General features: G+C 40.8%; 2 long non-coding RNA genes across 2 annotated transcripts in view; one reads left to right on the top strand and one right to left on the bottom strand.

Annotated features, from left to right (window-relative positions):
- The window catches only part of LOC109640069 (uncharacterized), an 83,994-nt gene that overhangs the window by 25,738 nt on the left and 45,692 nt on the right, over positions 1 to 12,564 (top strand). Inside the window, exons 3-4 of the long non-coding RNA XR_011240283.1 lie at positions 2,435 to 2,538; positions 9,388 to 9,493. This is a non-coding gene — a long non-coding RNA (uncharacterized lncRNA). The remainder of the gene's footprint in view (positions 1 to 2,434; positions 2,539 to 9,387; positions 9,494 to 12,564) is intronic.
- On the bottom strand, positions 2,434 to 9,315 carry LOC138406939 (uncharacterized). The gene is made up of 3 exons (XR_011240282.1): positions 9,176 to 9,315; positions 4,079 to 4,151; positions 2,434 to 2,571 (listed from the first exon to the last, which is right to left on the bottom strand). It is a non-coding gene; the product is annotated as an uncharacterized lncRNA (long non-coding RNA).

Genomic DNA, 12,564 nt, shown 5'->3' with positions numbered 1-12,564 from the left:
CGAGAGACAGAGGGAGAGGTTTAACCCCCACACAGAAAAAGTGCCACAGTAATGCTGTGATCAATGTTAGAGACAGTATAGGTTTTTAAATAAGAGCATTTTCAATCAGCTGATGAAGTACAAGCCCATGTGAAGCAGCTGCAGGCCTGATGCTGCTTCAGGCCTCACATCACCTGGTCTCAAGGATCAAGGATGATGGTGCAAAGCAATTCTTCTGAAGGATAAATGTATTCGTCTGTCATGATCTGTTGAGGAGAGACGACTGTTTTTAAACACACAATACTGCAATTCAGTGTTTAGTTGATTCTGTCTGGGATAATGTGGAATTTGTCAAAGGTATAATATATATCATTCTTCTATTATTAATAGAAAATAACATAGAGTATAAAAAACAATATTTTACTTATTGATTAATCTGCAGATATTTGTTGTACTTGTTTTCAGTAAATTGACTCAATGCAGAAAAACAACAATTTTGAGAATGAATTTGAATATTACTTTTATACATTATGACTAATATAGCTCATATAAAAACCTTATATAAACACCTATCACAATTACCCAGCAGCACAGGGGACAAATGTTTAATTAGCCTGTAATGATTTATCAATTTATTATAATCTGTCAGACTTTAAGAATTGATTAATCTGGGACTGTATGACACAGGGCTCATATTAGAACCTATATTGTTAAATTACTCAATACTCACATTTAAATCAACTTTGTCCAAAATGTGAAGATTTTCAGTTTGATATGAACCATGACAGAAACAAATGTCTAATTTTATATATGGGTTATATTTTTTGCTAAATTGGATTGATTGAGTCTGTTTTGTTGCAGATGGTTTGTTTTGACCATCAGTGAATCTTTGCAGCTTCATGTTTGACACATAGTCGTATGTTGTTGGGTATTCCAGTGTCCTCCTGCTTCACTGGCTTCCCGTCCTGTGGAGGATCTTTTCAGCCCTCTGGGATTATGCTGCTAAAGTGCCATCTGTCAGGTGCAGCCCGCCTCTCAGCGAGCTGTTAAACTACACTGGCACGTTGGCACGGCTGGATTTTCCTCTCGCTGCCTTGTACCAGTTGGCTATAGTGCTGTTAAGTGGCTTGTATGAATTGCGCTGCGTGCACTGTGACAGCCCCCCCACCCCCCTGCATCCAGCATAGAAACACATGGTCGCACAGTGTAGCTTTCAAACACAGGAAATACAGCAGCAAGAAAATCAGCCGTCATGAGGAGGAAATGCAATCAGAGCATCGACAGAAATGTTTCATATCGAGCAAATAATAATATCCTGTCAGTGACCATAGTTTTCTAATGTTGAGTCTTTATCTGTTGATTTCACAGCAATGTTCTATACTTTTAAATGGAGCTTTGACTCCAAAAGAAAGCTAAATAATAATAATAGGTGGAATCAGTTTCCATAGAGGTGGATGGTTTCACTTACAGCCTGGATCATTTTGACCTTTTCAGAGTTGTGATGCCTGCGTGTCGGCTTTGTGTGATAAGTGAACAGAAGACCCCACTCCCATCATTGTCCCTGCTGTCAGATCTCAGCTCTTTGTGTCTTATTCTCTCTGTTTGTGTGTGACTTATACTGTCTGTGAACTGACGTCCTCCAATGGCTCCAACTAGACGGTAGATAAATACATTAGATTTGCTCAGCACATATTTCTAATTATTAAAAGTACCCTAATAACTAATAAGTGTGAACCAGACAGTGACAGAATCAAAACTAAAATAGAAATTATAAATAGGGGGCTGGATTGATTAAGCCAATAGATAAACGTATTGACACAATATCAGTAATTAATTTGTTTAAATATTCTAATGATCAATATTGGATTATTGTGACAGCCCTTCACTAGAAACATAATCACTGTTGATGACTTAACAACTAACATTGTTTCCATGAATAATTAAAGTGCAGTTACAAAATAATTGAGGCAATACTGCAGATACATAATAAAGTAATATGTAAAATATAGTAAAAGTTGAGTACAGATTATCCTGATACCCACTGTAGATACATGTGCTCACCTCAGGTATATTAGAAGAGGAAAGGGACCCACTGAAGCTGCAGGGCCCGAATTTCTTGGTAAGAATCTTTAATGAGATAAGAAGGAGACTGAAGCAGGAGAGCTGATGGTGGTTGGTTGTACTTCAGAGTCTCTGGCTTTCAGTCAATGTGACTTACAGACATAAACAACCTTCAACTTGATTTCAGTTGGACTTTAACACAGTATTTGTTGTCCACAAACTGCATGAGCGATGTATGAAGGATTTTCCTGCTGTCCTCAGGTGACTTCAGGTTTTATTTGGAGTATAGAGCTGTGAGACATCATACAGCTGCAGTCCAATATGCATCCAAGTACTGTGTGATTTGGTGCATGTGAAAGTGTTTGTTGATAGTGTCTGTGTCTGTCTTCATCAGCTGCTCAGGACGTGCAGGGTGTCGCATCAGCTGCTGCTCAGTTTAAGACTGTGTCCACTCTGCAGGAACCATTGTGTCCAAGAACCTGCAACAGTGAGCTGCTGGTGAGACCTCTTCTCTCCATACAGTTTCTATACCTGCAACAAACAAACAATGTTTATCACAAAGTAGGTTGAAAGAACATTTGCTGGTGACAGGAGATGTTTGTGCAGCAACAACATCTCTGAGTTAAGACACATGGACGTTTGAGAGAGAGGTTGGTGGGAGAACACTAGACAATCTGAAATAAAGAAATAGCTCTCTCAATGAAACACTACTCTCTTGATTATAGATTGGAAAGAAACTCCATCTGAGTTTGGAGCTAAGTGAATTAAGACTCAGCAATTATGTTTTCCGGGTGTCTTTTTTCGGCTAGTTGACTTAAATCGAGGGGGTATGTTAGCAACATAGTACATATAATATCACTACTTTGTTTTTCTCAGCACACACGTCTGGTCAGAGCAGAAGAGAGCAAAAGAGGTAGAGATAAAACATACAGCAATGAGGAAATCTCAAAGCCAACAATCCACACACACACACACACACACACACACACACACACACACACACACAAACTAGCCCAGTAGAATCAAAGGCATTTCTCCTGTGCAGCGGCTGACCCAGTGGGTTTGTTTAAGGCTCTCTGTCACAGCAAGCTGTCAGCTCTACTGGAGCTCAGCAGCACTGACAGAGCACACACACACACACAGACACACACAGTGTCTATATGCAGCATTAAGCTATGACGTACTGTATGTCATGTTAGATATTCATAAAAGGGCAACTCACTACTCACAGAACTACAGTGAAATGATATTTTCAATATTTTCTTGACATAGAAATCTCTTCTCTCTGCAATCTTTCAGTATAAACTGTAAAATGGAACAGCAGCATAATGAAACCGTTTCCAGGAGAATTTATTTCTAATCATATGGGAATAGTTGTGATGACCTTTAAATAAGTATTTTCTGAAAGCCTTGTGTTCTCTCTATTTCTAAAGTAATTCAACAAGTTTAACAAGTATCTCTTCAGTCTTTTACTGTTTATTTTATTACTGATATTAGTGAAGAAGAGTGGGTTGGATTAACCTGCCAGGAGGCCATGGGTCAAATTTAGTTATGGGCCCTGTTTAAACTGTGTGATGTGTACATGAAGACTCTGACTCATGTAATTTCAACATTGGCTCGGCGCTATTGACCTGAATGCTGTGTTCATCCCACATAATACAACAGCGTCAGCTCTACAGCTGGTTTGTGCGGCTGTTGGATTTAAAGTGATATTACCAACAATTTTTGCTGCCAGCACAATTGAATGTAGTTAGCGAAAGCAGTTAACACATACTTTGTATATAGATGGAAAACTTGTCTCCACTTCTTCCCACTATCCAGAAATTAAGCCAAAAGATCCCAGATCAGAACGCTGCCATCTTAGGTGATTAAATGATTTGGAGTCAGACTCTGCTCGATAGCGATCAAGGGATGGAGCCTCAGTATCAAGGTCGTGCTGTTTCACATGCTCGACCATACGTGAGTCAGTCTTAGCTGTCAATCATGATGTCTCAGCCTGTTATTTTAGCATTGAATAAATAATTAAAACCAAACTTACCAGAAAAATGACCTTTACTGCTGCCGGTCACCAGGGGGCGATCACTTGTCTAGCGTCCATCTTTACATTGAATCTGTAATCAGAAATTTGACAATAAGGCAAAGCAAAAAGTAAGAATACATTTTCTTAAAAATACAAGAGCTGCTCCACTCAATCTCTATTGGTACTTTCTGAGTCTCATAATAGGAACAAAATGTGAATTCCTCACTAAAGCATAATTTAACTATGACTGAGAGCCAACAGGAGCACTCTGAATTCTCTTTGCTCCACCAGCATTTGGAGAAGCTTTGACTTCAAGGTTTTGAAATTCACTCTCCGTAATAACTTCCATGAATATAATAACCATCTGCAGCCATCCAGTTCCAGCCAGCTACACAGAGACTAATGTTGTCTTTCTTCCATCCATTCCCTCCATTTTCAAGTGTCACAGTAAAGTGGCCTGATGTTCCGAACACTGTTAAGCATTTGCACTCATCATTTAATCATCACACCTCGTAATTTGATTGATGCTTAATGAATGACTGGGGCCTCAGTTTACAAGACGATCGCTAACAGAGCTGTGCTAATGGGTTTTGCCGAAGATGACGAGAGACGGAGAATTGAGAATTTACGCTGGAGCTTCAACATCATTTATTCTGTAATTTCTCGCACAGAAACCTGCAGCATCTTAACAGAACAAACCAGAAACGACAGATTGTTGGCTCTGCTTTATTTGGAAGCTCCCGACATGTTCAGATCTGCTCCGTGTGTGAGAACTGAAAGATTCAGCTGTACGCGTCATTATATAAACTCGGCCTCCAGTCTTTTCCAAGCATCTCTCTCCAACTACGCTCACAATTATTGTTAATTATTGGCCACGTCACTTGTTTCTAATGGGCAGATAGGAATGATAGTCTGAAACAAAGTGGAGACAAAACAGATGTTCCTGCGTCTGCATGTGACACTGTGCTTAAGGTAGAACTGTGTACTGTACATTTTACATCAGATTAATCAGTTGCACTCTTCATAATGGGAAGATATAGAATTCTAAACTATAGGATTAAAAAAAACTAAGTATTCTTTACAGCAATCGTGTCTTTCATGTAGATGACGAGCAGGGAAATCTCATCCTGTTTCAGCAGTTTATGTTTCCATCACCTTGATCTTTCCTTAACCATTTGGCTAAACCTATCCAAATATTCACAGTTTCTTTTCCATAACCCAACTCTTTCCTGATCTGAATGATACTATATCTATTTTTTAGTCATTCAGTGTTTCTGCAAAATTCCTTCATGTCAACATTCCTATCTGGTGACAGGGTCTAATCTATTAGGATTAAACTACAGAGGTGAGGATCAGAAAAGCTTCTACATTTGCTGTTTTAAACACTTTCTGGGAAACCGAACCTAAACTTGACAAGTGATGTTTGAGAAATCCAGAGCAAACAAAGATCATTAAGAAATGATTAATGACGATGTTAATGCAGCGGCAATAATGAGCATCCGTCTTTGACCTTTAACACTTCCAGCTGAGCTCTTTGTTTGCTCTCATTCTTCCATATGTGCTTCAGACAGGTCAAACAGTGTTGATGCCACAGCTACAGTTTATTTTTACCTCTCCTCCCTCATCACCCCCCCAAAATCACACACAAACACACATTTAATTTAATTAGAGCATGTGCGGCCTCCCCGTCTGCCAGTATTGTCAAGATGCTCAGGAGCAGCCAACACTATCACTGATTGCTTCCAGATATAAAGAAATATGGTGTGTGTGGGTGTGCGTGGGTGTGGGTGGGTGTGTGTGCGTGCGCGAGAGATGAAATGCGATTGTGGTTTGTTAGTGGCGAGAGCAGAGGTAAGATGAAGGATTGAAAATGATGAAATGATTGGATCGGGGGATACAAGAGCAGAGGGAAGGATGGGATAGACAAGGTTAGCTTAGCATACAGACTGGAGGTAGAGGGAAACAACTAGCCTGTCTCTGTCCAAACTAAGAAAACGTCCATCTCTTCCTGAGTTGTGTTCACACTAGAGTCCCCAATATTCTATTATGCCTGTGAACTAGCCTAAAAGACGATTGATTGCTTTCCCATTCCCAGTAGAGGAGTTACTGTTTCAACATTCTCACTTTCCTAACAATAAATTGTGTTTATTTATTTATCTTATCTGAGGTGAGGTGGAGGACAGGAAGAGGAGAAGATAAAACACAAGGAGGAAGATCCATAATCTCTCACTAATAGTCTGATTTTCAAAAAGACGGGAGATAAACATGAAAGCTTGGATTCTCTGTGAAATAAGATTAGTGTTATTAAAGGAAGAATGGTAGATGGTGAGCGAGGGAGGGAAATATGGCATATGGAGAAGTGGTAGAGAGGGAGTGGTGAAAAGAACGAGGTAGAAGAGGTGGGGGTGATGGAGGGAGGCAGGGATGGAGTGACCTCGGCAAAAACAGATTAGTCGACAATGAAGAGGATTACCAGCAATGATAGTCCCACTGAGGGGCCAGAGTCGGTCCCAGCCAACACACACACACTCACACACTCACTGACCACATCAAAGTGATCTGCATGAGTCCAACCTGTCTGGCTAACGCAAACACACACATAACTGACAAAATACATGTCACCCATCACAGTGTGGATTTAACATGTGTTGGTATTTGCACTTTCACTGCACCACATGAATCCAACAGCAGTCATTACTCTGATCAATAGGTTTTACATTGGAAATAGAGCTTCAAGTTAAACCCCTGAACCTGGGGTCAAACTCAGATGACAAGGCCTAGTTTTTGTTTTCAGTGCCAGTTCTGAACCTGCCTGTTTGCACTGGGTTGTTTGTTCGGCCAGTGTTTATGCTGGCTGCAGTTTTCATTCTGAGACTGTAAAAGTGACCTGCAGTAATTGAGCTGCCACATGTAAAGTGGCCTTTAATAAAACACAAACACTGAGAGGTTTAACGAAGAACTGAAGAAAGGCAAATATTTTCAGACTTAAAGCAGCTTCTTTATATCACATCCATGATCCATCACAATCTAATAACTCATCTTATAACCAATTTGATCATAATTCAATTTTATGTCTGTTTAGTTCAACACTAGTTCAACACTCCTAGCAAACAGTTTTTGGAACATATCGTAAAATATTGAAACAAAAAACAAACTTCATATAACTTTTACAAAGGTTTTCTAACACACACACACACACACACACACACACACACACACACACACACACACACACAGATGCCTGTTTTGCACACCAGCACAGAAAACAGCTGACTGTCATTGTGCTGCGCTGCCAGGATTACCTAACCCCCACCACCATGACTGATTTTAACTGACGCTTCTGAATCTACCTTGTGAAACTGTCAAAACCTGAATGAAGTTTTCCTAACTTTCTAACTCAAATGACATTTCAGGCATTTATTTTAAGACTTGGGCATGCGTCATTACTCAACTTTCCATTTACAACTACATTTAACTACACACTAAGTGTTTAAATACAGTACAAATATAAAGGGGGTGGTTACAGTACAAAGAACTAGCAAAAGTACTGAGTAGCAACACGTAAAGGTGCTCTTTGTGCAGCCCAGTAGCTCTTTTCAAGACTCCTTACATGTTATACTAATGGATTCTTTTATAATAATTTATGTACAAAAGAGTATTAAATGCAGCACTTAGCAGAGATAGGTAGAGCTAAGTGAACTACTTTAAATGGAGTTGGGTAGTTTAATGTGTAGCACATCAATATATCATACTTAATACTTACTATATTTAAATAACATGCAAATAAAATATTTTCCTCTGAAATGTAGTTGAGGGACACTGAAAATACTCATCTGTAGTGAGGATCTAGTATTTGTAAATGTACTAAAATACATTCCTCCAGTGCCAAAATGAGTCACTGACATTTTGAGTATTTATTTTGTACTTCATATTTTTTTTTACTTGGATGCATTACAGTGGATCCAGGCTCCACCACAGAGAAGTGTTTCCAATGTTTTGGATAAAACTTGTGTATTAGCTTTAGATGAAAAACAAGTTGCTCTTTAAGGTGAAGCTGCAACATCACAAAATACTGAGAAGCTGATATGGCTTCATTTACAGTCTCTGCACAAACAAATCAATATAAAATAAAAATGATAAAAGACAGAACCTTTCCTTCTTCCTGACATTTCTCTCTATCCCACTGAGGGAACGATTTGATATCAGGACCCCCTCAGAGGAGGATGGGGGTCCTCTCTCTCGCTCTCCTCCACTCTTCCTAAATGAGGGCTTTTTCCTCGTTTTTCTGCTGTTGGTGGGGGGTGTCTCACTCTGGGAAGAATGAGGACTTCCTGTGGAGGGTTAAGTGTGCGGCTGAGGAGTCCCTCTTTCTACCTCCTTCACAGTTCGTCTCTGGGTCTCTCGCCCATCTTAAATGGGGTCAAGCTCCCAGCCAGGAACTGCTGCTTTCAAAGACCCTAAAGAGCAACTCTCCTCCATCTATCCTTTCCCCCTGTCCCCCAACAACCTTTTCTTCTTCTTTCCCTCCTTATTCCTTTTCACCGCTGTCCCACACTTCATCTTCCTCTCCTGTGGCTTGCTTTCTTCCTCTCTAACCCGCTCACATCCTTTTCTCCATTCAGAAAGTCTTTCTGCTCTTGAACGCTTGATTAAATCTTGGAAATTTGTTGATCTGCAGGTAAGAATAGATTTAGGTAAAAACTGTTAATTTGGTCTTATCTTTTTAGAAATGTGAGTTACATATAAGTGTTTCAGAAGCATTTCAGAGACTATGTATGAGTTATTTGTGACTAAATGTCTGAAATGTTTGTTTTTGAGGTTCTTATTTTGCCGTCTAGACAAGAGTTTATTATTAGGGTTAGGGTCGCCAGCTTAATCTGAAGGATCGTGAGAGAGGAGGATGAAAATCAAATACTGCAGTGAAAAGTCACTCTTCTGTGACACCAACAACAAGCACACAGGCTGATTACTCCTTTGTTAAATGCAACAACACCTAACATAAAAAACGAGATTAGCCTAAAAAGCTAATGGCACTCGGCTACCTACCTCTAACACACAGAAACACACCTTCACACCCAACTCAGGACCCTCCCTCTTTCACAAGCAGCAACATACCTTCACTCTGTTCTCCAGACGTCCATCTATCAAAACAGTAAAAAGGCAATTTGAGAACTTTTTTTTCTCCATATATCCATCCTGGATGAGCTCTGATATTTCTACACTTTTTAAAAGTCTTTTAGAAAAATGATGAACAGGTGAAGAAGAAAGAAATAGATGATGATCATGTAATCTCCAGTTAATGTTCAACTTCTTCTCATTGTTCCTAGATGCAGATGTTTTTCCATCAGTGCTCTCAGCCTCGCAGTGACAGAGATTGTCCCACAGCATCTCCTCTCCCTGCAGAACCTCACGTGTCCATCTACAGAAGTCCTGGTGAGGACCAACTAAACTCTGTCTCCACCTTTAGCATCTTCTCCCCCTTTTCTGCTTCCTTCCACCCAGACCCGTCTCAACCCTTCCTGCCTTCCTCAAACCCCCTCTGCCTCTCCCTTGTCTCCACTCCTCGACCTGCCCACCTCTCCCTTCCTTCCATGCTGTTCCTCCCATCACTGACTGTCCTACTCCACCAGCGAAGGTCAGCGTGGCTCTCCGCTCCCCTTCCAACCCATACTGGGTTTTATTTAATTTGTCCGTATAATAGACGTGAATGAACCCCGGGGTTTAGGGCTACACAGGCAGAAAGCGACAAAGGAGGGAGGGGCAGGCCGCTCAGCAATGTGTGTGAAAAGAGAAACAATAAGTGCCATTAATTTTGATCGGCTTCCCCTTTTTGAAAATTACTTCCAAAGTATGATGTCCCATTGTGGGAGCAGAATAATGCTGAACAATGCAGCAGGGGGCTGGGAGGTAGTCTTATATATCCAGGCTAATATTCAAGGGGCTTTGGCCAATGCTGGCTGGCCCGCACTGGATAACCCTGCAGTGCAGTGACTGGGCCTGGGGTTAGGCTCATAATAGGAGGCATTGGGAGGCCTTTAGTTCCCATTGTGGTGGCTGTGTCAACAGTGAGGCTGCTGGGAGTTGCCTGGCATGTGCAGCGGAGAAAAGGCCCTTTATCCCCTCCCTTTTAGAAACGCAGAGAGACAGAGATGCACCGTCGCTTCCTCTGTCTCTTTCTGTCCCTGTTTACAAGTGAGGGTTTTTATAGATTGTCTACAGGGAACAACTGGACCATTAGTTACTGTAATGATTACAAGCTAATACTGTAGCATATAATATAGTATTTAAAGAATATGTCTAACCTTTACTAAAGGTACTATCACTCAATCATGATTGGTCCACACACATCATGTGATACGAGCAGGCGATAAAATACAGTATCTACAGGTTGTCCCAACATTAAACAGAATAATAATTTACTTGGTTGGGCTATTAGCTGCTCTAAGAGGCTTTCAACTTTAAAACATGTTACATTACTCCGGCCAATGAGGTTATGTTTTCCTCTGTGTTCATTTGTTTGTTTCCTTAACAAATATTACAACAGGACGGACTTCCAAGAAACTTAGTTGAAGGATGTGGTATCTGTCAGAAAAGAACCGATTTAATTTTGGTGCAGATCCACTACATCCCAACATTTGTCAGAATAAATTCATGGATGTGATGAAAAGACCCAGGCATGTGAAGATTGGTGCAGAAATATTATAAAAGCACTGTTGGGCCTTGGCAGAGGTATGTGCTCTCTGAGTGACCTTCTAGTTCTCTTTTAGACTTTTATAACGCACCTAAACTGTCAGTCCACAAATGCCTCTCCCTCCCTGCTACGCTTTAGATCGACACACGCACATGAGCAGCGGTCGGCTTGTCAATATCACTGTCGGCCCATTCATTCATCCAACTCCACCTGGGAAAGAGACGGACACGTGTGTTTGCTCTAGATTCTATTCCCCCAGGCAAACACACACACACCACTATTATACTTGTCTCCTGGCGGCGATGAGCCAACCTTGAGAAAGCGGAGCGAAGCTGAACAAATAGAGGCATCCAAAAAACACACACGCACAGGCGTACACATGTATGTAAATACACACGCAGAACAGCAGCACCTAAACAAACAAGCCCAGCAATGGTAGCAGCGCACGCCAGCTCTCATTACCAGCCGCCACAATAAGCTGATGTCCAGACACACACACACACACACACACACACACACACACACAGCCTGAAGTGCTCCTCAGTCAATACTTTTAAGTTTCATTCAGCACGATTTTCCAAATAGCGTGTACTTTAACATGAGATATTTGTCATCATAGTATTTTCTAAAGTAACTTATGTGAAAATGAGTTTATCTTTAAACATAAAACAGGATCTCTAAGATGAAAATATCCAAATGTGAGCAGAGTGATTCCCTGGGTGGATGGTGGACAGCTCTCGATGCTGTTTGTTTTCTGCAACCACCACAGCGTCAGCACTTTCCTGTTGGGTTCTATTGTGTGACTGACACGGATAAAGCACACGAGAGGGAGAGCAACTGGTCAGCATAGAAGGCAAGAGAAAGAAGGAAAAGCCTGGCAGTGTTACTCCATGTGTCAGGAAATAAGTCAAAATCTACAACCTAGTAAATGACTGCATCATATGTGCTCATCACGCCTGCTCGCTCTGCTTCAATATATAGCATTTTAATACATCAGGATTCCCAATGAAGCTGTTCTGCTGTGGAAGCATGACTGAAACACCGTCCATTAACACTAATGTTAATTAGAACGGTTAGATAGAGCACACGCCACTTATATTCAATCAAGATGCACAAAATATATCTCACACGAACACGCATACACACACATACACACACATCAGTTTCTTAAATATGCCTGTTTTCTGCATCAAGATCCATGAATTACTCCCTGGTTAAATTATGAATGTTAAAATGCAATCTCACAATGTCAGAGAAAGTGATAAAGAAATTCCTGCACCCTCTTGCTGATCCAAATCTGCATCCTTCCACCAGGTTTCATTGAAATCTTATCAGAAGATTTAATATAATCCTGCTGACTAACAAACACGGACGGGGTGAAAACGTATCCTCCTTGGTGGAGGTAACAAAAAGTCCCATCCAGGCCATTTTCAAACCGCTGCTCTACAATCCTGATGTTTACAGCCGCAACGTCGACTGACGTAATAACCAGGCACACAAGTTAGAGACAATGCCTGTGATTTCAGCTGTTTACTAAATAAGTTAGGAGCTCATTCATGTCTACATCAGCTTCTATGTGGATGAGACAACTGAACAAGACCCATAGACACGTGTGCGTCTGCAGAGAGAAAGCTCCGTCTCATGTGGCAAAACTGGAGAATCTCTTACAGAAAGTAGCTAAGGCTTATCTCTGACTCATTTTTGCTGAAGGAATATGTAAAGTCAGTAAATCTAGTAAACAAACGTGCAAACCTGCTGCAGATTCATTTTGGCATTTGTTTATAGGGTGAACCCCACTGATCATCTTCAACAC

This window comes from Paralichthys olivaceus, chromosome 24 (assembly GCF_024713975.1).
Source record: "Paralichthys olivaceus isolate ysfri-2021 chromosome 24, ASM2471397v2, whole genome shotgun sequence".
NCBI lineage: Eukaryota > Metazoa > Chordata > Actinopteri > Pleuronectiformes > Paralichthyidae > Paralichthys > Paralichthys olivaceus.
This window is presented reverse-complemented; position numbering and strand designations above follow the sequence as displayed.